At 39.5% G+C, this 25,119-nt stretch overlaps 1 protein-coding gene across 2 annotated transcripts in view; it reads left to right on the forward strand.

The window, feature by feature from the left end:
• The window catches only part of LOC150090664 (peroxisomal ATPase PEX1-like), a 311,554-nt gene that overhangs the window by 51,345 nt on the left and 235,090 nt on the right, over positions 1 to 25,119 (forward strand). The window contains exon 1 of one of the 2 annotated variants that reach the window (XM_090379356.1): positions 15,192 to 15,286. The exons of the other annotated variant lie outside the window; for it this stretch is intronic. The gene's annotated coding sequence lies outside the window, so the exon portion shown is untranslated. Of the gene's footprint in view, positions 1 to 15,191; positions 15,287 to 25,119 lie in introns of those variants that run through there. 2 annotated transcript variants of the gene reach the window in all.

The following is a 25,119-nucleotide window of genomic DNA, read 5'->3' on the forward strand; positions in this document are numbered from 1 at the left end:
CTGGTATTTCACTAGTAATCGAAAAGTTAATAAGTGGCGGACAAAAAAACTGCATCACTTGCAAATTTTGCAAATAAATGAAATCCAATAAAAAGACTCCACCTGATATACCTAATTTAATAAATATCTTCACAAAGGGTAAAATGCGCAATTAAGGGAAATACGAGATATCATTCAAATTGCAATCATGACAACCAAACACATAACATATAATTTATTGCAGTTACGTGTACAAATTGAAATGGCAAGTTAACGTAATAGTGTTTTGTACTGTAAATCAGCAAAATAAATCCTCAGTATTTTGTTGTTCCTTCTCGAGCTGCAATTACAGCCTTGCAACGTTCATCAATTTCTGAATGTACGGTTGCCCAATTTCGTGGTACTACACCCTTACAATGCTCTCCTGCAGCAGAATCTTACATGTTGGCTTCTTCTGAGCAATTTTAGACGACATTATGTACCAGAAATTTTCAATAGGGTTATGAACTGTTGCCGGGTCAGTCTAACACTGTAATGCCAGCATTTCTGAGGTATGATTGCACTTTAAGGGAGAAAAACGAGGTAAAACATTGAGTATGTTTTAAGCCTGTGGTTTTCAACCGGGGTGTCGCAACAATATTCCAGGGGTGCCACGTAATTTGTTACAAATAAGTTACTTAAACTTATTATTATTATTTTTTATTTATGTTTATTTCATTATAAAACGGTGTACAGTATCTTTTTAATTTTGTGGTGATTTATAATTGATGTTTACTTAGTACCTCTATATAAAGAATAAAATTATTATATATATATATAATTTGTATTATGGAATGTAATTATATATATATATATACAGAGAGAGAGAGAGAGACACAGAGAAACGGGTCTGACAGGCAGAAATTTGAGTAGATTGAGTAGGGGTGCCGTTATTAAAAAAAGGTTGAGAACCACTGTTTTAAGCCTTGCAAGACAAGAAGACAAACTCATCATTAAATCTAAATAGTATAAAACTTAACAATTTTGGTGTGTAGCAAGGTGCTGAGTCCTGTTGAAAATGCAGTTTTGGACGTCTGTGTGGTAACCCCTAACAACGAGTTTCAGGCACTCCTCCAAAGTAGCAGTTTAGGCTTCTGCATTCACCGTTCCGTTAATAAACTTAATTCGCCCCACCCTTTTGCTTGTTATGCATCCCCAGGCCATCTGATTGTGTGAAACTTTACAGTTGGTATTATGCAGTCAGGATGGTATACCTCTGATTTTCGTCTTCTGATATATCGCTTCCCATCCGAGCCATACAGGTTGAATTTCGATTCATCAGAAAAGATCACGGTGTCCTTTGTTCTTTTGTTCATGAACCATGCGTTTTATCCAAAGCAAGTCGCTTCTTCCTCATTTGTTTGGCCAACAAAGGCTTCTTCTTGGGCCCATAGGCGTGCACACCACATTCCGAAAACCGTCTTTGTATAGTTCGTGCACTTGTTTCAACACCAGAGGCCATCTCAAAGTCCAGCTTTAGAACAGGAGCACTAGTATGGCGATTACGAAGGCATAGCCGTTTCAAATATCGATCTTGGGAAGGCGTAGTCACTCTCTTATTATTATTATTATTATTATTATTATTATTATTAGCTACATGGTGCAAGGAAGCCTGAAGCTTATGCTGCACCAGCGAAAAAAAAGAAGAATGATGATATCCAGCTCAGGACCCTGGGTGTGCCAAGCCCACACTCACATATGTGAGTCCCTGGGGATGTTTTACGGCCTGATCCAGGTCTTCTCTTCACATCACCGGTTTCACGCTTTAATTTCAGCATCCGGGATACTGTTGACTGGGGAAAGCCTATTTTATTAGCGATAGAACGCGTTGAAAGCCCTTCCTGGGACAGAGCAACAGCTACACGTTTTTTTTCTTGGTGTCAACTGAACATATGGAGCCATGTTGTTTGTTGTTTGTTATTTGGTTTTTAGGAGCATTAGCAACTAAGGCCATATTGCTCGGATGGAGCCATGCTTACACCTCTGAAAAACAGGATACTAATGAGCGTGTATACACTTCCAACGCCGTATTTATAGAAACGGCTGATGCAAACCTTGCAATTACTGTCTGATGCAATAAAAGCTTAATCTGACGCAATACCTTTGCTTTGCGACAAACAAAATAACTGTAATCAAACAATATCTTATACGTTTCACTACAAATGCTACTTTTTTTTAAGGTGATGCAGTTTTTTTGTCCGCCTCTGTAAATATTTTATCATGAGTCTCCAATTTTTGTTGTTCTTTGTGTTTAAATTTTACTGACTTTTAAATAACTGAGTTATCGGCCTCCCCATCAGTACAACGTTTTTTTTTTTTTTTTTTCCTGTTTTCATTTCCTGCCGTAATAAAAAAACTGTATATCTTAAAAATATTTATATTAAACACGTTTTTCTTTATTTTAATAAATAAATTGAAACAAAGCTCTAAATTTTTATCGCCTGCAGAAATTTTTATTTGACTAAAAAGATAAAATTATGTGACTGGTTGATGTTAATAAATAAGGAATGATTTATTTTTCTAGTTAAAATACATTAGTTTTATTTGTTTTTAATGTAATTAATAAATCTAAACAATAGTTGTATTTTTCTGTTTCTCCTAAAAAAATTATTTATCTGAAAAATAAAATTAGCTCTAAACAGTTAAAAAAAAATAATAGAATCTAAATCCCTAGATTTTCAAATTCCCAAACTATGATGAAATACAAAGGGGTAGGAAAATTCCTACTGTCCTTCTTCTCTTCCTTTCGCCTACTTAAACATCCCCACCCCCACGGCAATGGAACGTGCCGGAGTTATATATACGGCCTTCAACACTTGTTCGTTTCCCCTTTGAAGATTATGAACGAAAAGCCCCCATCAAGCTTCGGGTAATTATTTCCCATTATACTTCCAATTATTTGCCATGCATGCATTCTTTAAGCAGATGGAATAATTTCCATCTATTCTGATTACATCTTGCGTGGATGCAGTTATTCCCGAAAAAAATCTCAGGTAAAAGATTTCTTGACTTGAAATATAATATTTCAAAATTTTAATATTTCCTAATATCCTATATATTATATTTATTATTCTATTTTTATTTGGTTTAAATTCAAAATGAGGACACATATTCTCTACAAGAGAAAATCACAACAAGTCAGCATTTGTCGGATTTCACGAATAACCCCAGGGGATCACATCTAGTGAGTATGGGCTTGGCACACCCAGGGTCCTGAGCTGGATGTCATCATTCTTCTCTTTCATGGTGATTCCCTTCTACTTTTGTCTCTCTCTCTCTTTCTCTCTCTCTCTCTCTCTCTCTTAGGGTAACTCGGGAATTTTTTTTTAGCTGGTGCAGCATAAGCCTCAGGCTTCCTTGCACCATATAGCTAATAATAATAATAATAATAATAATATTAGCGGATCTCGATCACACAAGTTGTCTGTCCAACATGTCTAGTAAAGTTTCGGGAGAACAGGATTCCCATAATGTTTTTTATACAATGTCAAAAATAAAAGAAATGAAGTTTTCACCATTAGATGGCGCCTGTTATATGGAAAATCAATGCACAAGCACAGCGCTTGCTACATGCAACTACGACAAAGTACTGTACACAACATCTCATGAATGAAGTTAATATAGCGCAACAGCTAATCATAATAATAAACCACCCCATGCACTTGGTACCAGTAACCGTCACGGGGTGGGAAAAAAAATCCCTTAAGGATAATTAATAAATAATAGCATGATAATAATAATTAGATATTTTATATAGTTTCGTTATTAACGATGGCAATGGATAACGCATTACATTACTGTAAACAATTTGTAGAAACCAAAATAGGCATGTCTTCGCGTTGTTTTCTATATTCAGTTGGAAATAGATACAGCGACTAGCACGTGATATGAAAGCAGCAGTTTTTTTGGAATTCCTGTGTATGATGTATTTATGAACATACAGTGAGGATATATATATATATACCGATGAGCCAAAACAGTATGACAGCCTATCTGATATGATGTTGATCCTCCACGTGAAGCCAAAGCAGCTCGTACCTGTCAAGGCATGGACGCTACAAGATTTCTAAATGTGTCTTGTGGTATCTGGTGCCAACACGTAACCAGCAGATCCTTTAACTCCTGTAAGGGCCGTGGTTGAGATGCTGCAGATCGGAGTTGCTGTTTCAACACAAACCACAGATGCTCGATGGGACTGATGTCTTGGGAATTTGGAGGCCAGGGCAATTTCTGGAAGTTTTCCTCATGTTCCGCGAACCAGTCTCGAACAACCCGGCGGTGTAGCATGGTGCATTATCCTGCTGAAAGACGGCACCGCCAGAGGGGAAGACCGTTGCCGTAAAAGGGTGTATCTGGTTAGCAATGATGTTTAGGTGTAAAGTGTGTTTGGGGTCAAACGGCACCAGGGGTTTCTCCCATCTCCGTGTAGTTTACATTGTCAGATAATACAGTACGCTGTGCAGGCCAGAGATTTAAAATAAATCTCTGGCTTTCACAGATGTGGATAATCCACACAGATGTGTGGATAATGTTTAAATGTGGTGTTGTGTACTGTTGTTCCTCTGGCCATTTAGCCGCCAGACCTCTGTTGAGGCCCGACGTTGCCCCACTTTCGCCCCATGGAGGCAGACTAGGTACCCAGTATTCTAAGTTGACTCTGTCAGATCCTGCCACCGCAAAAAAAAAAAAAAAAAAAAAACCGCATGTACGCAGTTTAAATTCGATTGCAAGGGGATGGCGCTGAGCATGAAAAGATGTCGAATATTAGCATTAGCATTAGCATTAGTAGAGGCATATGATGCAAGAAAGCAAGCTTATTCAGCATCAGCCAAAAAAAAAAAAAAAAAAAACCCCGCTCCCATTTCACCCCTCTGTTCGTTCGAAATACCTGTCCAGTTGAGCTTTAAATTTGTTTAGGCTATCAACTTCTACAACAAGTGATGGAAGTCGGTTCCACCAACCAACCACCCGCTGGCCAAAGGCAAATTTCCGCACATCTATCCGACATCCGTCCTTCCTCAATTTGAATTTATGCCCTCTGAGGTGATTATTCTGAGCAAGATGAAGAATCCCATTGGCATTGAGCATGCTCAAACCATTCAAAGCCTTATACACCTCTATCAGATCACCTCGCCGGTGCCTAGTCTCCCGACTCTGTAATTTGCAAAACTTAAGCCTTTCTTCGTAAGAGCAACCCTTTGTTCCATTCACTAATCTTGTGCCCTTCTCTGTACCCGTTCCAGCAGTTCTACATCCTTCTTGAAATGAGGCCTCCAGACCTGTATATAGTACTCAAGATGTGGCCTAACCATTACCTTATACAAGGGAATAATCACCTCCTTATCCCTGCTAGAAAAATTCCTGTATATCATTGACAAGACACCATGAGCTACTCTTGCAGCTCGTCTGCACTGCTCAGAGAACTTCATATCTGCCTGCACAATTACCTCCAGGTCCTTTTCATTCTCCACCACTGTCAGTGTAGTACCGCAGAGTTGATATTTGGCGAAAACGTTTTGGTTCGGACTAAATTTTGACGGGGGATGGTGTATGCTAAGTTGCAGGTAGAGAGGAGGGAGCCTTTTTTACGATTTCGGGCTCTAGGAGATCCACGCCTGGTGTTTTCTTGTTCCGTAGTTTGGCAGCTGCATCAATCCTGGTGAAAGGCTCCTCTACTTCTGCCATGGTGTAGGTATTGTTTTGGTGGTTGTTCCGGGATGGTTGGATTCTGGCGTTCCAGAAACATGGCGTCCAAGATGATATTAATGGAGTCTTTCCACGTCTTGGTATATTCTCCCTGTGGCTTCCTGGTTGCTGGGATAACTTCACGAATTTTCAATCCTTTCGTGGTAACACGAAAAACTACTCCCCAAGAATCCTTGTTTCCTCTCTCAGAGACCAGGTTCTCCCATGTACTCTGCTTCCGTTCCCGGATCTTAACTGTATATCGATTTCTGATTGCTCGGTATTGCTCCCGCAGTGCCTCCACTTCAAAAGTAGGCCAGCTAGCCTAACGTGTTGGAAGCTTTTCCTGGAGGTGTTAATCTCCTGCTTGAGTTCTTGGAGCTCTGAGGACTACCAGGAGACAGACCCAGTCTTTTCTTTTTGATAGCTCTGTCAGCAGCGTCAGTGATTAGTTTTGTTATCATAGTAAGATGTTGATCCAGATTTAGTCTATCCGTTTCAAGTGCATTGGCAGTCATACGCAGCGTCTCCTGGACCATAGGCCAGTCAGCTTTGTGGACAGCATATTGTAAATTGCTTTTGCCTTGGTTTTGTTGTTCTCGTTATGGATCGGTTCAAGTTCAACGTGATTGATCTATGATCAGACGTTGTCCAATCTTCGGTAACAGTCCACAAGGTGATGTGGTCAGCAATAGATCTGGTGGCTAGTGTAATATCTATTGTGGCCTCCCCCATGGTTCTGGAGAAGGTCCGCAGATTATTTGTTCGGTTTAAGATGGTGAAGTAACTGTTTGCGAGGAACTCCTCAAGACACTGTCCGTTTATAGCACCACGTCGTTCCTGGGTTTCGCTGTGCCATGCAGGTGAGCGACAGTTTACGTCTGCACCAATAATTATTCTTGCGTTCAGGAATTCTGTACATATGCTCTGCAGATATGTTAAAGTAAAGTGTAAAGTGTAAAGTGTGTTTAGGGTCAAACGGCACAAGGGGTTTCCCCCATCTCCGCGTTGCTTTCATTGTGAGTGAACCAGTTCGCTGGGAAATACCAGAGATTTAAAAGTGTATGGATATTGTATATGTGTAATGTCATGTACCGTTGTTCATCTGGTCGTTTAGCCGCTGGACCCCTACTGAGGCCCAACGTTGCCCCACTTTCGCCCCGTGGAGGCAGACCAGGAAACACCAGTAGACTAAGATTTACTCTGGCAGGTCCTGCCACTTAATTTCCTGAGATTTCGGCGGCTAGGACCTAAAAAAAAAAAAAAAAAAAAAGAGGAAAAGAAAGTTAAAAAATAAACTAAGATATATATATATATATTTTATTTTATTTTTTTTGGTAAATTCTATGGGGAATAACGCTAAATTTTTGAAACGCCGAGTATGGGCGAAAAACGTAATTTGGAGATGATTAAATCAATTCCGATGTGTAGGGCATTCGCTTGCGTATGTGCAGGTAGAGTGGGTGGGGAGACTGAAGTCTGGGGGGAAAAGACAGAAGTATGGAGTCGAGAGAGGAGGCAACTCCAAGTAACAGTGGGGCATGCCCATGCCCCACCAGAAGGGAAAGTGGGAATGGCGAGAAGGGGATGAGACAGTAAGACCGTCTCTCCCCCCCACCGGGGATATGGGTATTAAAGATGAAGGAGGCTAGGGTGCCCTCTTCAAGTCGCCAAATGGCGTTTGGCAGCTGTGCTGCGTTAAGTCTCTTTTCTTCAATATTGAGTCGATTTCAGTCCAGTCGCTCATGGGGTAAGCTCCGTCCTTGTGTTTTTCACTCACTTGTCTCAAGGTTTTTCTCTGTAGTAACTCTGTTGGATAGTATTTTATGGTCTTGTACAGTTTAACTTGCGGTGATCTTTCTTCAGACACGATTTATGGTAATTAGCAGTTTTCTCCTCTCGAAGAGGTCCTGCGCATATTGAGAAAGTGCTCTGTATTACTCTTCTGTGTCAATGAAGTGGGATTCCAGTCCTTTCGGAAGGTAGTGTATCTTTGTGATCAGGATGCCTCTGAGATCTTCGTATTCTGGGCAGTCGTAGACCAAGTGGTTCCAGTTCTCGATCTCCCCACATGTGCAGTTGGGGTCCTCAACAAGGCAGAACCCAAGCAGCTTCTCCTTAAAGGGACCATGACCAGTAAGGAGCGAAGTCAAATGCTTCCCCGGAAAGTACCAGGCTGGTTGCTTGGGATATATTTTGCTGAGGTTGGGAAGGAATTTTCTTGTGATTTCTCCTTTTGTTGTATCGGTCCATCTTTGTTGCCACTCCCGAAGTAGGTAAGCCTGTAATCGGACTTTTTCTGTTTTTGTACTACTCGCTGGGTCAATTATGAAATCCTGGAAGGTGGCAGCAACCCCCCTGGCATGCAGGAAGACCAAGCCAGCTTTTACAGTCTCCAAATCGAGGGGGAGCGCTCCAGCAAGCACCTGCAACGCTGGTGTGCTTACTGTTCTGCATGCTCGTGTGGTTGTTAGTAAAATGGCCCTTTGTATCGTATCCAGAGTTCTCCTATTGACTGCAAGCGTCGTTTTGCTGTACCACACTGCAGCAGCATAAGTTATCGCAGGGATGAAGGTTGCCTTATAATACAACATTAGTGCTGTTTTTTTTAATCCCCAGTCTTTTCTCGTAACCCTCGCCACCAGTGCCGAGTAACGTCTTATCTTCGTCCTTATATATTGTAGGTGAGGTTGAAAGGATAAGTTTTTGTCTAGGATAACTCCTAGATATTTCATTTGGTTGGCAAGTTTAATGGTCACACCTTCTATTTTAATTTGGGGTGGACGCCGTAATTGCAGGGTTCCTTTTAGTAGAATAGATGTGGTTTTCGTCGGTGAAATTTTTAACTGGTTTCTTGTAGCCCAATTTTGTATTTTCTGCAGAGCTTGGTTTGCGGTAGTTTCCAGTTGGGCTCTTGAGTCAGCCTCAATGGTAAGAATAAGGTCGTCTGCAAAGGCTTGGGCTCCGATCAGCCCCAGGTCCAGGTTCAGGAGCTCGTCGAGAACCATATTCCAAAGGAGTAGCCTCAAGACAGACCCCTGCGGGCAGCCCCTGTATACAGATCTTGTGACTTTTTGGTAGTTGGCATTTATTTCTACTTTCCTGCAAGATAGGTAGTCCTCCATTACCTTGTATAGATTGATAGGGACTGCAGCCACCCTTAGTCTGGCTAGGACGCTCGGCCACCATAGTGAGTCGAACGCCCCAGCAAAATCAATTGAAATGACTAGTAGGTATTTTTTTCTGCATTCCTGTGCCTTCCGAAGCAGGTTTCCAAGTGCATCCACTGTGGAGGAACCCGGCTTAAATCCGAACTGATTCCTAGCCGCCAGGTTTGTCCTCTCATAGTGGTTTTTGATTCGCTTGTGCAGCAGTCTCTCATATAGTTTGCTGACCACTGAGAGCAGTGCAATAGGTCTATATGACTCTGGGCAGTCCGGTTTTTTGTTAGGATTTTTAAGTAACAACTTGGTGTTTGCTGTTTTCCATGCTGTGGGGAATTTGCCTGTTTCCAGGCACCTGTTGTAGAGAGTAAGTAGTAAGTGGGGTGCAAATTCTGCAGTTTTTTCAAGATCTCTGGTTCGATCATGTCCAGTCCTGGGCATTTGCGATTTCTGATCTTGGTGGCAGCCTCACTGAGCTCTTCCAGGGTGAAGGGCGGTTCAATTGTCGAGGTGTTATAGATTGCGTTGTCCTTGCAAATTTCGTGTTGTTCTTGCATGGTTAATATTGCTGGTTCCTTGAAGATTTTGTCCAGCATGTTGCCCATTGACTGCTCCCAAGTGGTCGTTAGGTTTCCCTCCGGTGTCCTGGTAGTACTAATGACCTCGCCCCTGGGAAGCTTATTGGTTATCACCTTGTAGACTATGCCCCAGGGGTCGGTGTTTCCAGAAGTAGACACTAGGCGCTCCCAAGAACCCTTCTTACTTTTTTTTATGGTGTCTGTGTAACGGTTCCTAGCTTCTCTGTAATGTTGTCTTAGGACCTCCATCTCATCTTCGGGCCAGGTTCTGCGAGCTCTCTGGAAGTCTTTTCTTGTTTTTTGCATTTGTCGTCGTAGTACTGCAATTTCTGGTGTCCACCAGGGTACTGTGCCAGGTTTTGGGTTTTTTTTTTTTTCACTCGATCACTGGTGTTTAGTAATAATTTTGTAGTTTCCCTCTGAAGGTCATCCAGGTCGCTCCGGGGGTTTATGTTTTCCAGATTGTGTCTAATTGCCGTGGTGAGCAACTCTCTATACAGTGTCCAGTCTGCATTTGCGACTGCATATCTCATTTGTGGTTGGTGCAGATATGTTATGGTAGGTAAGATATCCTCTCCTGGCCTGCAGTAGAGTGAAACCGCATAGAATTCCCCCAGGGCTGTGACGATGTGAGCGCACGCCGCCCAAGGACGACAGTAATTTGTTAGTTTGGTTACCGTGTCGTTAGGGTTTCTTATTAGAACCGCTGCCCAAGGGGTTTCCCCATCTATTTGGAAAATTTTGTAATTCAGGGGGTCTCCCCTGACCCCTTTACTGTGGGTGTAAGGCTCCTGTATTAACAGGATGTCTATGTTCTCTTCATCACCTTTTTTGGTTAGATGTGCCGCGACTGCCTCGGATCTTTGGACATTTAGTTGGACGAAATGAATCCAGTTGTTGTTATAGTGTTTAAGGCGTGCTGCCATATTCCAATCTTAGTTAATACATTTCCTTTGCTTTTATACGAACAGGGCACTTGTTATCCCTGATTGAATGGTCCGCCTGCATTTGTTGCGACTTACAGTTTTCGCATGTTGGCGGTTCTGCTTTTTTATGGCAGTGGTCACATGTGGGAATGGTTTGGGCATAAGTATGCGTAGTGTGCCCGAATCAGCCACGGTCACGTGTTCATTGTAGCGATGACTGCCCAGAGTATAAAAACCCTGTTGTGTCGGTTAATGGTCTTCCATGCTGCCGGCAGAACTCCAGCACCCAAGTTTTGGCAGTTCGTACTCTGGATTTTGTCTGGTACCGTGGTGTTATTAGTGTCGTCGGGTCGGCTTTCGGATGATCTTGTTGCAGGTTTCTTTTGTAGAGTTCTTCCCGGAGTGTTGCTGGTGTTAGTTCTTTGTCCGTATTATATATATGGTGATACTAGGCCCTTTTCTTCTAGGAGACATTGCTTCCAGGCCTAGATCTGAATTTTCGGGTTTGTTATTATCTTCTGGGCATCTTCCTTGGTCAGGGTTTCTATTTTGACCCCAGTGTTTCTTATTTTGCGGAAAGATTTTATTCTTATTGTTTTTAGATAGTAATAGAGGCATGTGATGCAAGAAAGCAAGCTACGAGTTATGTAACATCAGCAAAAAAAAAAAAAAAATTCACACAACCATTCCCTCAAAATGTTTGTCCAGTTCTTTCTTGAATTTATTTAAGCTATCAATTTCCACAATGACAGACTGAAGTTTGTTCCGGCAATTAACCACCCGCTGTCTAAAGGCAATTGCCGCACATATATTCCACAACTCTGCTTCCTCAATTTGAATTTATGCCCCCATAGGTTCGTAATCTCAGAAAGTGGAAGAATCCCATCAGAATTCAGCGTGCTCAACCCATTCAAGGCCTTATACACCTCAATCAGATCACCTCGCAGGTGCCTAGGCCTTAGCCACTTCAATTTGCAATACTTAAACCTCTCTTGGTAAGAGGATCCCTTCATTCCCCTCACCAATCTTGTTGCCCTTCTCTGTACATGCTCAAGCAAATCTACATTCTTGTAGATTTGCTACATTGTAGCAAACTTGTAGATCTACATTCTTGTACAAATCTACATTACATGTAAAATCAATATTAAAATATTCAATATCTGAAGGAAACGAAGCAGAGTACTACCAAGTAAGTGTTGAGTACGAGGAACAGGCAGTGAGAAATTAGTTTTATAACGAGAATTCCAGCGGGGTACAGTGAAATGTATTTGTTTAAGAAGAGAATCGATAACAGGGTTTATAATAGTGTAGACTAAAAGAGATCCTCAGAGTTGTTGCTTGTAGTGAAGAGGAACGAATCTGAAGCGACCGCAAAGAGCTCCATAATTTCGAGAGTGAAAGGCAAGGCGATTTCGATAGAATAAGAATTTAATGAATTTAATTTGAATTCTCTCAAGTCTGCGAGAAAGATATTCCTATTATGGGGACCAAATAATATCACAATACTGTAATCAAAAATGGGAAGTATAAGCTGCTTGTAGAGAAGAATTGTAACTTTGTCTCACTTTAAAATAGAGGAAGAACACTTGATTAATCCAAGAAGTTTGGAAGTCTGCGATATTACGTGATCAGCATAGGGAGAGGAATGAAGGTCAGATCCAAATAGGACATTTAAACCCTTGAGCGTAGCAGCACTTGCAGTTAGAGAGTTTCTAATATAATAATCAATGAAGACGGAGGGTCTAACTGAACGATTGAAGAGAAAGCCACATAATTTACATTTTAACGGGTTTAGTTATTTTTATTGAGCCAGAGTGAGAGAGAATTAAGACAGAACTGGAGTTCATCGCACTCAATTGAAGAACAAATAACTTTGTAAAATTCAGTATTATCTACATCGAGCTGCCTTAACATTAACGGACTGAAATAAAGTAGACAGATCATTAATTTAAACAATAAAGAAGAACGCACATAAGGGTGAGACTTGAGGGACACCTTGCGAAACAGTAAACCGAGTTGATGAAGTACCATCAATTATTACAAATAGTTTACGATTTCAAAGCAGTGAATCAAAAAATTCCAGTAAAGGTGATCGAAGACCATAAGACGAAAGGTTGAAGAGCAGAAGATCGATGTGGACAGAGTCAAATTCATGTGAAATATCCAGGAAAAGTGAATCAATTTGATTTCCTTTGCCCAAATTAGTTTGTAGGAAATGAGAGAATAAGCCAGATTTGAAACAGTTGATTTAGTTGAGACACAGCATGGATTTGTTAAGAGGAAGTCTTGTCTGACCAATTTGATTGGATATTACAAGGCGGTCGCAAAGGACCTGGATGCAAAAAAATAATTTCGATATCATATACTTGGATTTCAGGAAAGCTTTTGTACTGTTGCACCTGGAAGAATACTTCTCAAATTGGAGCCGTGTGCCATTAAGGGCAGGTCGTTGCTACAGATAAAGGGATGATTGAGTGGGAGAAGACAGAGGGTGGTAATCAATGGACACCGCTTTTCGCACACTAATGTTATTGTTAGAGTCCAACAGGGTTAAGTGTTAGGCCCATTTTTCTATATTAGGATTAGTAAAGGCTCCTGCCTTCTTCTTCAGCGGAAGAAGAAGGCAGGAGCCTTCGAAAGCTATGGTTTTATCGCTTTTAATTTAGTATATTTTAATGTGTTTTATTGTTCTTAACCTAGTATATTTTGATTTTAGTTGTAAAGTTAAATATAATTTATTGTAAATGCAGGCAAATATAATTTATTATAAATACGTAGTTATCAAGATTCCAGTTTTCGTTGTGTTTTATTTCTACATAAGGTTGGTGAAAAAAATTTAAAACTACAATATAAATAGTGTTTCAATATTGAGAGAACACTCACCTCAGTTCTCGGTAAATGTATTAAATAATATGAATTTGGAGAAATGTATTGAAATACACTATGTTGAAACCCAGTTCCTCCGAAGTGCACCTTTAGAAAGGGGTCTGTGGTTTCCTTAGAAGGTGGTTTCATTTATTAGCCACTAATAATACAGTGTATATTATATTACAACGGCCTCCGTACCCAAGTGGTCAGGAGCGGGAGTGCAGTAGCATACGCTCTTTGAGTAGACCGGGGTTCAAGCCCCTGACTGCTGAATACGGTCGATCTGCCAACCCGCACTGGACCAGCGTGGCAGATTATGGTCCATTTCCCTCAGCATGAATTGTTGAGGAGGCTTCTATCCTGCAGTGGGTTGATAATGGCTGCACTTTATTTTTTTTTTTATTATATTACTACAGAGGCACTTTTGTAGTTGCTTCTATTGTAATGATCCTCAAAACATTAATTTGAGTCTTTTCTTCTCATATTCTTCATACAGTTTGTAATATGAGGATTTTTTTTATTAAAAATAGCATGGCTATACTGATTTCTAAAGTAAGCTGTTTTCATGACTAATTTCAAAAGAATGTAATTAATACAACAGAACACTTGTGGTGTGATTCAATTGTCAAAAGTTAAGAGAGGTGGGTCAGGATCATTCACCATCTGTTCGCTTCGTATTGACCCTATAACGCTACGCCTCCTTCCCATCAACAAAATGTTGAAGGAGGTTGTTTATGCATGGGTACCGCACTTCCATAATTTCTACTACCCAGGCAGTATGAATGCATCCTTTATTCATATTTCATATTGTGATCACCTTCACAACGAGTCGCCGAGGTATTGCGCTACTTTGAATAAGTACTGTTTCACCAGATGAGCATTAGAGACGACTAATGTTACTTATTCTCGGCGGATACCAGCACCCAGACGGCATCGTTTCGAAGCTTGTTGGCTTACTCATCGGTGGGTGTGCAGGTACCCTGTTGTTAATAGTGACAACCCAGTTATGAAGTATAACACCACAATATGGGAAGGTGATCGCAATATGAGATATGAATAGACGATGCATAATTATACATTCATACTACCTGGCTAGTAGAAATGATGAAAGTGCTGTACACATGCATAAACAACTTCTTTCGTACCCTTAGACATTCAGTCAAGAAATATTTTTCAATTACCGGTAAGTAATTGGTCGTTTAAGAACCACTATGCGTACTTTCAACAGTCGATACAATGCATTATATGAATGAAAGGACTCTAGTGGTAATATAGTAATTATAATTACCGTCCTCTCACACCTGGTAAAAAAAGGATTGAATTCGAACCCCTTTAATAACTTGAGCAATGTTTAATGTTTTTTCCACAACCTGACTGAATTGGTCTGTCTCAGTCGAGGCTGGGGCCTTTTTTCATCCCAGAAACTTGGATTTTTCTTTCAGCAAGCTGCAAGTATCATTTGAACAGAAAACTGCATATCATTTGGTGAAAGACATACGGAGGGAGAAAGAGGAGGGGGATTGCTAGAGAATGACTTCCAAATTAACCCTAGGGGCTCACATCTGTTAAGGATGGGTTCTGAGCTGGATATCATCATTCTTCTCTTTCCTGGTGATCTCTCTCTCTCTCTCTCTCTCTCTCTCTCTCTCTCTCTCAGGGCTACTCGGGAAATTTTTTTGGCTGATGCAGCTTAAGCCTCAGACTTCCTTGCATCATATGGCTAATAATAATAATAATAATTGTCTCTAGATTTTCCCTCCACATATAGGCATAATTTCTGCTCTTTCTAACATGGTTTCAAATGTTTTGCATTACATTGTAACAGTAGCAACATAACTTTTTGAAGATTTCACCACTAGGTGGATAGTAGCTTTTGTGTAAACATGGCTTCTTCCATTTGTGATTTGTTAGTGATATTACTGCTTAAATCAACATGTGTTTCTATGATTTATCTTAAGAGTTAAAAAATCTTTTATTATGCGTAAAAATCGATGCAGCTAACTTTCTCTGAGTATACAGAATTATATAACTTAGAATAGTGTCAGTAGTAAGCATCTCTTTTTTTTTTTTCTGATATTGCAGTTCTATATTACTGATGTCTCATGGACGTGGCGTTCAACGACGTGTATTCAATCGCTAAAATTTTGCCAGTTGCAGCTAATTTATGGCAAAAGTTCGTTATCCTGTTGACCACTTTTTTTTTTATTTATCCGTTTTATCGCAAGTTGGATTTTACTGTCCGTGAAACGTACACCGGAAGGTATTTTACTTCTTCAGTGGGATTCTTCCACTTGTTCAGATTACGAACCTAAGACGGGCATAAATTCAAATTGAGGAAAGACAGCTGTAGAATAAATATGCTCAAATTTGCCTTTAGTCAGCGGGTGGTTAATTGCTATATATATATATATAGTATAAATGAATTGAACACTTTCAAAAATTTATTGCTCGATAACTAGGTTATATATGAACATGTAGTAAAAACCAATTTAAAAAGGAACTATCGCAGTTATTTCTATAATCTTACAAATGCCCAATATGCATCCCCTTGTGTCACACAGCATATATCAGTCCCGTAGTCTAATCAATCACAGACTCACTGCCAATGGTTGAAATGGGAGCCACAGTGCATTCCTTCATTTCCTTAAGGTTGCAAGGAAGAGATGGTTTCTGCCAAATTCAAGTGCTATTCTGTACTTCAAAAGAAAAAAACTAACATTTCATTATATTATATATCAATTTAATAATATATTATATTAAGCATTCCTTCATTTCCTTAAGGTTGCAAGGAAGAGATGGTTTCTGCCAAATTCAAGTGCTATTCCATACTTCAAAAGAAAAAACTAACATTTCATTATATTATATATCAATTTAATATATATTATATTAAGTGTATTTGATTATAAGTTTTACTAACCATAATTAATTCTTCCTATTTACAACAAGCAGTTAATTTTATAATTATTGCAGCAGCTGTTGCTGGCCAGATGCTACTTCCCTTCCGCCCTCACAAAATATATGTGATAGTATTAGTAGTGGTGATTGATTCAAGGAAGCAAGCTTATAAAGCTTAAATCAGGGGGGGGACACCCCTTCTCACATCACCTGTCCATCTGCCCCAATAGTTTGCCTAGAAGTTTGCTCCAAAGATCAACCACCCACTAGCTGAAGGCAAACTTCTGCACATCTATCCTTAAACATCTCAATCAGATCATCTTTCAAGTGCTTAGTCTCCAGATGCTGCACTTTGCAGAACTGAAGCCTTTCTTGGAAAGACCACCCTTTTGTTCCCCTCACCAATCTTGTACTTCTCTGCACCTGTTCCCAACAGATCTACATCCTAAAATGAGGCCTCCTTGTACACTGGAATAATTGCTCCCTTATCCCTGCTAGCAAAATTGCTGTATATGATTGACAAAAACTGCATGAGCTTTGCTGGCAGCCTGTGTGCACTGCTCAGAGAACTTCATATCTGATTTCATAATTATCTGCAGATCATTTTCATTCTCTCTTACTGAGTTTAGTACCACACAGTTAATAAGTTAATCTGGGATTACTGCTGCCCATATGCAGTACTTTGCATTTGTCAATGCTAAACTTCAATTGCAATTTTTCAGCCCATCTGCTAATTTTTTCTAAATCTAATTGCAGTAGCTTTACCTTGATTACTGTCATTAACCACTCTTTCAACCTTAACAAACTTAGACATTAAGCCTGATTACTGACCATAATTAATCAGTATCATTAATAAATATAGAATCAACTAATAACATTAATCCAGTTTTTTTATTTAGCTTAAAAATTTATCTTTTGCTTTCCTCTCATTTATCACAGAATCATTTAGCTTCCTGTTAGTTTGATAAACTTTTGTTATCCTTTTCCTTAAATAATTCCTCATGTGAATGTAGATGCAAAATACCTATTCAATTTGTTAGCAACATGAGTAGGATCATCAGTAGTTAAATCATCGACATTAAGTGGACCAATGTGATTTAACCTGTTCCTTTTACGGTTGATATAAGTAAAGAAGTCTTTGCTGCTTTTATTTGCATTCTTTGCCAGACTTCTCATAATCTGCTTGTTTTATTAACATTGGAAATTATTCAAAGAAGCAAGCCTTATTTAGCTTCAGCAAAATAAATAAATAACTGTAAACAGTGGCATACTAAAAGTGTAATTATGGTTATTTAATTCTAAATAACCGTAATTTTTGTCACCTACGCTCACTTCGTTTACTTTTTTTTTTCCCTACATATTTGTGCATCGCTTCTTTATACTTAAATTCCAAAAGTCAGTTACTGTTTATTCCAAACTAAAGCCAAAATTTTACACATTATTCAATATCAGCATGGCTGAGTGAATTGGTCTCAGGCAAGATTGCATGGTTTTTTTGTTTTTTTTTTGCCAAATGCTCTGGTTTTACATTCAACAAACAGGCAAATTGAGCATAGAATTAATAATAATTTAGAGACATAATACACTGATTCCCTATGGCCTGAAATGCTTTGGTGCAGGAACTAAGAAACAACAACAAGCACATCTGTTCTGTAATTATATATTTTAAATTTAAATTGAACATAGATAATTACAGAATAGATGTGTTACCTGACAAATTTGAAGCATAGGCATTCTTAGCATTTATTTCACTCATCTTAAACCTTAAATGCCTCAGTCGGGGCCTTAGTCGCCCTTACTCCATAAAAATCAAATCAAATCAAGCCTCAGTCAGTCACCATTCAAATGCCAGATTTCCAGACATTGTAATTTATAGAACTTACGTCTAATAGTAAGAACATCTCCTGCTAGATTTTCTTACTATTATCTCCTGAGAGAAAAGTACCAACTGTGTGGTACTACACTTAAGGTGGTAGAAAATGAAAAAGACCTGGGAGTAACTGTGCAGTCAGATATGAAGTTTTCTGAGCAATGTAGACGGGTTGCCAGCGCAGGTCATGGGGTTTTGTCAATGATATATAGGAATTTTGCTAGCAGGGAAAAGGAGATGATTGTCCCTCTGTATAAGGCAATGGTCAGGCCACTCCTTGAGTACTCCGTACAGGTCTAGAGGCCTCATTTTAGGAAGGATGTCGATTTGCTTGAGCGTGTACAGAGAAGGGCAACAAGATTGGTGAGGGGAATGAAGGGATCCTCTTATCAAGAGAGGCTAAAGTTCTGCAAATTGCAGTGGCTGGACACTAGGCACCTGCGCAGTGATCTGATTGAGGTGTGCACGTGGGTTGAGCACGCTGAATTCTGATGGGATCCTTCCACTTGTTCAGATTATGAACCTAAGGGGGCATAAATTCAAATTAAGAAAAGACCGATGTAGAATAGATGTGCGGAAATTTGCCTTTAGCCAGCGGGTGGTTAATTGCTGGAACAAACTTCCATCTGTCATTGTGGAAGTTGATAGGTTGAATAAATTTAAGGAGGAACTGAACAGGCATTTGGAGGGAATGGTGCGTTTTTTTTTTTTTTTTTTTTTGGCTGATGCTGCATAAGCTCATACACTTGCTTTCTTGCATCACATGCTGCCACTACTACTGTTCTTTCTGTCCTTTTCAACAGGTCCATATTACTAAATCTCATTATATAGCTATGTATATTCAACATTCAGGGTGGGGCTAGCCATTGCTTTATCGCTGCTTTGTCTCTCTGGCAGAGTTCTTCTATATCATTGATAAAAACCACATCTCAGCAGTACTTCTATCCTGGCAAGTCTGTATGCGCTGCTCATAGAACTTCATACAAAACTTTGAGTTTGTTTCTATCCAAGGGTCGAATCCTCATCTGGATCTTGAAGTTGCATACTCTAATTATTGTTGTTAGCTATCCTGCCTAGCTTTGTATCATCTGCAAAGTTGGACATCGAACCCAGAATACCTATTAATTTATTAATGACACCGATTTCTAAACAAGTGTCATTAATAAATATCAAAAACAGATCCAGCATTAAACCTTGTGTGACCCTCCTCCATGACATTGGTCCAGACGTGTTCAAAGCCACTAAGTGGATTTTTCTTATTTATCAATTTGAAATTATTGTTTTTCTAAAACTTTTGATTTAAATTTAGTAGCATAGCATTATTTGTGATATTTCTGATTAATCTGGTGTATTTATTCTTTACTCGGCCTTGTAATTGCATAAAAGTATCGGTAAGGGTATCAAATCCATGTGTTACAAGTTACAACTCCGCTGAACGAGAAGTTTTTTAGCCATATTTAGCCGCTTATTGAATATTTTTTACATCAAATTATTTTTTGTAAGTAGCTTATAGACCTAGTAAGGATCATTAGTTTATTCTGAATCGAGACAGCGAGATTTGAAAGTTAATTAATACTTAAGTGTCCATAGATTACCATTCGTAAATGCCCGTCTTTGTCATACGATCGTTATATATCGAACCTAGATAGCATTAGTATAGTATAGGTTATAATATTTTCAGCGATCGGTAAAATCTATTAAACTTGTTGAACTTCATTGGCATTTAAATTGCACTTAAATTGCACTTTAACTAAATATATATACCGACTTAGATTACAAACGTAACATAATTAATTAATACATAACTGATACGGAAGTTATATAAAGGGAACTTGGAGATAGTTAATACTTGACACTAAAAATATATATATACCATTATAGCTGTGTTGGGAGATAAGTTAGGGTTATAAACTGAAATTGAAATTTTATTTAAATTAAAAGTAATCATGACTCAGACCAGAGCAGCAAAACAAAAAGCTCAAGCTAATGGAAGTGCTGTGGCTCAGAGGAGAACTGAGGGGGGCAGTTGCCTTCTGAATCACAGCCTTCTAAAATGCACAGCTTGCATGATGTTTGTGGAGCATTCAGGTACGGGACATGATATTGCCATGGGGGATGTCTTTGTGTGTGTGTGATGCAAGGAGTGTATCGAAATCAGGCAACAACTCAGCGTTCTTATGGGCCTACATGAGAGCTTGAAGGACAGGGTGGATGCCCTCGAAGGAACTAAATTGAGGGGCCCATCAAACTCTCAGCTGCCCACATCAACGCCAGAGCTTGCACTCGGTCGTCACGCAACACAGCGGCAATCCCCAAGGCAGAATGCGATGGTCCCAAAGGAACTAGTAGTTGTTGGTGACTCTATTGTCAGGGAAATGGGGAACATGCTTTGTAAAAAGGATAGGTGGAACAGGACCAGGGTATGTCTGCCAGGGGCAAAGGTTGATGACGTTGTAGAGCAGATATCATCTTTTAAGGGCACAAAAGGTGATATAGTTGTACACGTTGGCACTAATGATATCAAGAGTAGGAGACCGGCAGAATTGCTTAACAAGTACAGGTCACTGTTGAAAAAAAGCCGTGAAATAGGGTTGAATTTGAAGTGTCTGCAATTCTGCCCAGACATGATAGGAGGGAGTATATGATGAGAGCCTTGTCGATCAATTCGGCCCTGGAAAGATTGTGCAAGGCTCAAGGGGTAGAATTTTTTTCAGCCTGGACTGTACTTGTTAACAGGAGAGATTGCTTCTACAGGGATGGGATACGCTTAAATAGAAAGGGTGCAAGAATATTTGCTGATGCTATCGAGGCAGTGTTAGGTGGGTCGGAAAACTGCTAGCTTGGGGGGATACGAGGACTAATAGATTAACAGTAGCCACTGTCAGAGGTGAAAGAGATTCTTGCACTGCTTCTATTGGAATGGGCAGAAGCCTGAAAAACAAGATTCAGGATATTTCAGAGACTGCTGGGAGTCATTGCGGTACAAGTAAACACATGGGTTGTGTTAGGGTAGCTAAGAATAGAAATAGTTGCATGTATACTTGTGTGTACACCGATGCTAGGAGTTTAGTAAATAAATTTGATGAATTTGAGGTATTGCTCAAAACATCAAAGGCAGATATTGTTGGGATATCAGAGACTTGGTGTCACACAGATATAAGGAATGCAGAACTGGAATTTGGGGAGTACAACGTCTACAGAAAGGATAGACTGGATAGGAAGGGAGGAGGGGTTATGGTATTAGTTAAGAAATACATAAAATCCAAGGAAGTGAAGCCAGCGGACATCGCTGGACAGTGCAGTGTCGAGTCAGTTTGGTGTGACATAAGCATTGGGAGATCAAAATTGAGAGTAGGAGTGTGCTATAGGCCTAATGACTCTGATGAGTATAATAAGAAACTGTACAGGGAAATAGAGTGGGCCAGTAAATCAGAGAGTCTTATAATGGGAGATTTTAATTTCCCAGATATTGACTGGAGTTTGGGGGCTGGTCACTCACACACTAGCAAGGCTTTTGTGGATTTATTGGATGATTGTTTTCTACATCAGCATGTTCGGGAGGCAACTAGAGGGAGGAATAATCTTGATTTGATTACCAGCAGTGACTCTTCATGCATTAAGAATCTGCAGATAAATGAACCACTAGGTGGTAGTGATCACAGTGTGCTGAAGTGGGATTTACTCAAAGAGGTAACTACCATTAGGGGTAAAGGGAAGGGATATTGCTTTCGTAAAGGCGACTACGATATCTGAGACAGTATTTAAATTCTATACAGTGGGACCAACTGATGATGTTACCAACAGCCAACTCAAAATGGGAAGCATTCAAAGAACTTATCTTGGAAGCTACTAGGCTTTGCATACCAACTAAGAAATATTGTTCAAGGTTTAGGCTTAAATGGATGTCAGATGAACTGATGAGGCATATGGCAGAGAAGAAACATGCATGGGATACATACAAATTAACACATGACACAGAAGCCTATGATAGATACAAGTTGATCTGTAACCAAGTTACAAAGGAGGTTAGGCAGGCGAAGGCAGAGTACGAGAAATCTTTGGCAAGGGATGCAAAGAAAAACAGCAAAGAGTTCTTTACTTATGTAAACTCTAGAAGGAAGAGGATGAATCAGATTGGTCCACTTGATATCAATGGGTCAACTGTTGATGATCCTGCTCAGGTAGCTAACAAACTAAATGAATATTTTGCATCGACATTCACACATGAGGAGTTATTTAGCGAGGGGAAAGCCAGAGGTGTATTCAACTCTAGCGGTAAGCTAGAGAATCTTGTAATAACTGCGAGTAAAGTGGAGGAGAAACTGTTGAAGATAAACACAAGAAAGGCACCCGGGGTGGATGGGATCTATCCAGTTATATTAAAGGAGGCAGCAGAGGAAGTAAGCAAACCCTTAGCCATAATTATGAGAGCTTCCTTGGACTCAGGGGAGGTACCCGCAGACTGGAGAGGTGCAAATGTGACCCCAATTCATAAAGGAGGATCAAAGGCTGACACAAGCAATTATAGACCTGTGAGTTTAACTTCTGTTCCAGGAAAATTAATGGAGGCACTAGTTAAAGAAGCACTGCAGGATCATTTAGACAAGACTTCAGTTATAGCTCGGACACATCATGGTTTTGTTAAGGGGAAGTCTTGCCTGACCAATTTGATTGGATACTATGATGCAGTCACAAACGAACTGGATGCAGGGAATAATTTTGATATTATATACTTGGATCTTAGAAAGGCTTTTGATACTGTTGCACATGGAAGACTGCTGCACAAATTGGAGCAGTGTGACATTGCAGGCAAATTGCTGCTATGGATAAAGGGGTGGCTGAGGGGGAGAAGACAGAGAGTGGTAATCAATGGACACTGCTCATCGTGGACTAATGTTATTAGTGGAGTCCCTCAGGGCTCCGTGTTGGGTCCATTATTGTTTTCTGTATTCATAAATGATATTGATGATGGTATATCAAGCTTAATGTCGAAGTTTGCAGACGATACAAAGGTAGGCAGGGTTGTCAAGGACACTACTGACACTATGCTGCTGCAACAGGATCTGGAAAGGTTGAGCAGATGGGCTGAGAGGTGGCAAATGAAGTTTAACATTGACAAATGTAAAGTACTACACATGGGAAACAGCAACCCCAGAGCAACGTATCAACTCTGTGGTACTGCACTGACAGATGGGCTACAAGAGTAGCTCATGGTGTATTGTCAATGATATATAGGAATTTTTCTAGCAGGGATAAGGAGGTGATTATTCCCTTGTATGAGGCAATGGTCAGGCCACACCTAGAGTACTGTATACAGGTCTGGAGGCCTCATTTCAAGAAGGATGTAGAGCTGCTGGAACGAGTACAGAGAAGAGCAACAAGATTAGTGAATGGAACAAAGGGGTGCTCTTACGAAGAAAGACTTAAGTTTTGCAAATTACAGTGTCTGAAGACTAGGCACCAGCGAGGTGATCTGATAGAGGTGTATAAAGCACTGAATGGTTTGAGCATGCTCAATGCTGATGGGATTCTTCCTCTCGCTCAGAATAATCACCCGAGAGGGCATAAATTCAAATTGAGGAAAGACAGATGTAGGATAGACGTGTGGAATTTGCCTTTAGCCAGCGAGTGGTTGGTTGGTGGAACAGACTTCCATCCCTTGTCGTGGAAGTTGATAGCTTATATAAGTTTAAGGCTCAGCTGGACAGGTATTTTGAACGAACAGAGGGGTGAAGTGGAAGTGGTTTTTTTTTTTTTTTGGCTGATGCTGCATAAGCTTGCTTTCTTGCATCAAATGCCTCTACTAATGCTAATGCCCTTTTATTGCCAAAAATTTATTATTACTAAAGTAAATTTTTCTGCTGTTGAGGCTTGCCACCTGTATGTTGATCACATAATCCCCACTTATTTGAACAGCCCTTCATTGGTCCATGATGAGTGTCATTTAACTGGCATGATCATTCCTTTATTCATGGTAACTTGTCACTATGCTGCATTGCTCCAGTTTATACACATTTTGGTCATATGGAGCTTATGTAAAGCTCTGAAACTTATGTCAGTATTGTTTTTTTTTAATCTACTTATTTTGTGTACTCATAGTAAATTAAATGAATTTTCTGTTTATACACTGGGACAGCGATACAGAATCAGAGGAGTTTATAAAACACTGAGAAAATTACCACATTTTGGTATTACTTAGATTCAAAAACCAAGTCCATCTAATTTAACTTCAGTCTTTCCAGAAGTTGCTATTTGTCAATTGTATCACGATGTAAGCATGGAATTGTATCCATCCAAATTTTGTGGTACCTTCTTACGTATTTAAAAATGCATATAGTTTAATATACTAAAAATTTTGTATTAGCATTTTCTGTATTTAAGATGTCAATAATTTAATTAAAAATGACATTTTAATATGGTTAAAAATGTCTGAATACCCTGTGTAGGATGATTAGAGCATAACTTTTACTCTCTGAGAAAGAAGGGCAGGGCTCATCTCAGCCATCTAATAAGGATCTTGTAATACAGAACTGCTTTCTGTGGATGGAGCATCAAAGATTAACTGAAATGAACAATAGGTTTTCAGATTGATCAGGCATGATCTGCTGCTTAAAACCATGCTATGATTCCCTGATAATTCTATTGCTGTCCAGATCATCCTGTATTCGGAACTGTATTAAGATTTAAGCTTGGAAGCTTCATGTAGATCACGGGTGGCCAACTTAATTTGTGGTGCGATCTACTTTTTTCCTTCAAAATGTGCCGCAATCTACCATCTCAAAAATTTCATTTCACAAGGTTAAAAAAGTTAATCAACACATATTGAAAAATGTTGTGTATAAATTTTAAAATTCAATACAATTCAGAATTATTATTTTAAATTCATATGTATTTAAAATTTTAATTTATGTAAAGTTTGTGTCTTCATGTCATCTGCCAAGCTTTCAAAATCGGGGATATACTTGTGATAAATCCAAACGTAAAGAATCATCTGTATGCAAGTCCATAAGAGCACAGTGATTCTTTGTTTGTTTCAAATACGAAAAGGCCGATTCACACAGATATGTGGAATCAAAATAGGAATTTAAAAGTTCACTGCTTTTTTTTACATTTGG

The sequence above is a fragment of the Mastigoproctus giganteus genome, chromosome 1 (assembly GCF_048544385.1).
Source record: "Mastigoproctus giganteus isolate SK-2022 chromosome 1, ASM4854438v1, whole genome shotgun sequence".
Classification (NCBI taxonomy): Eukaryota; Metazoa; Arthropoda; class Arachnida; order Uropygi; family Thelyphonidae; genus Mastigoproctus; species Mastigoproctus giganteus.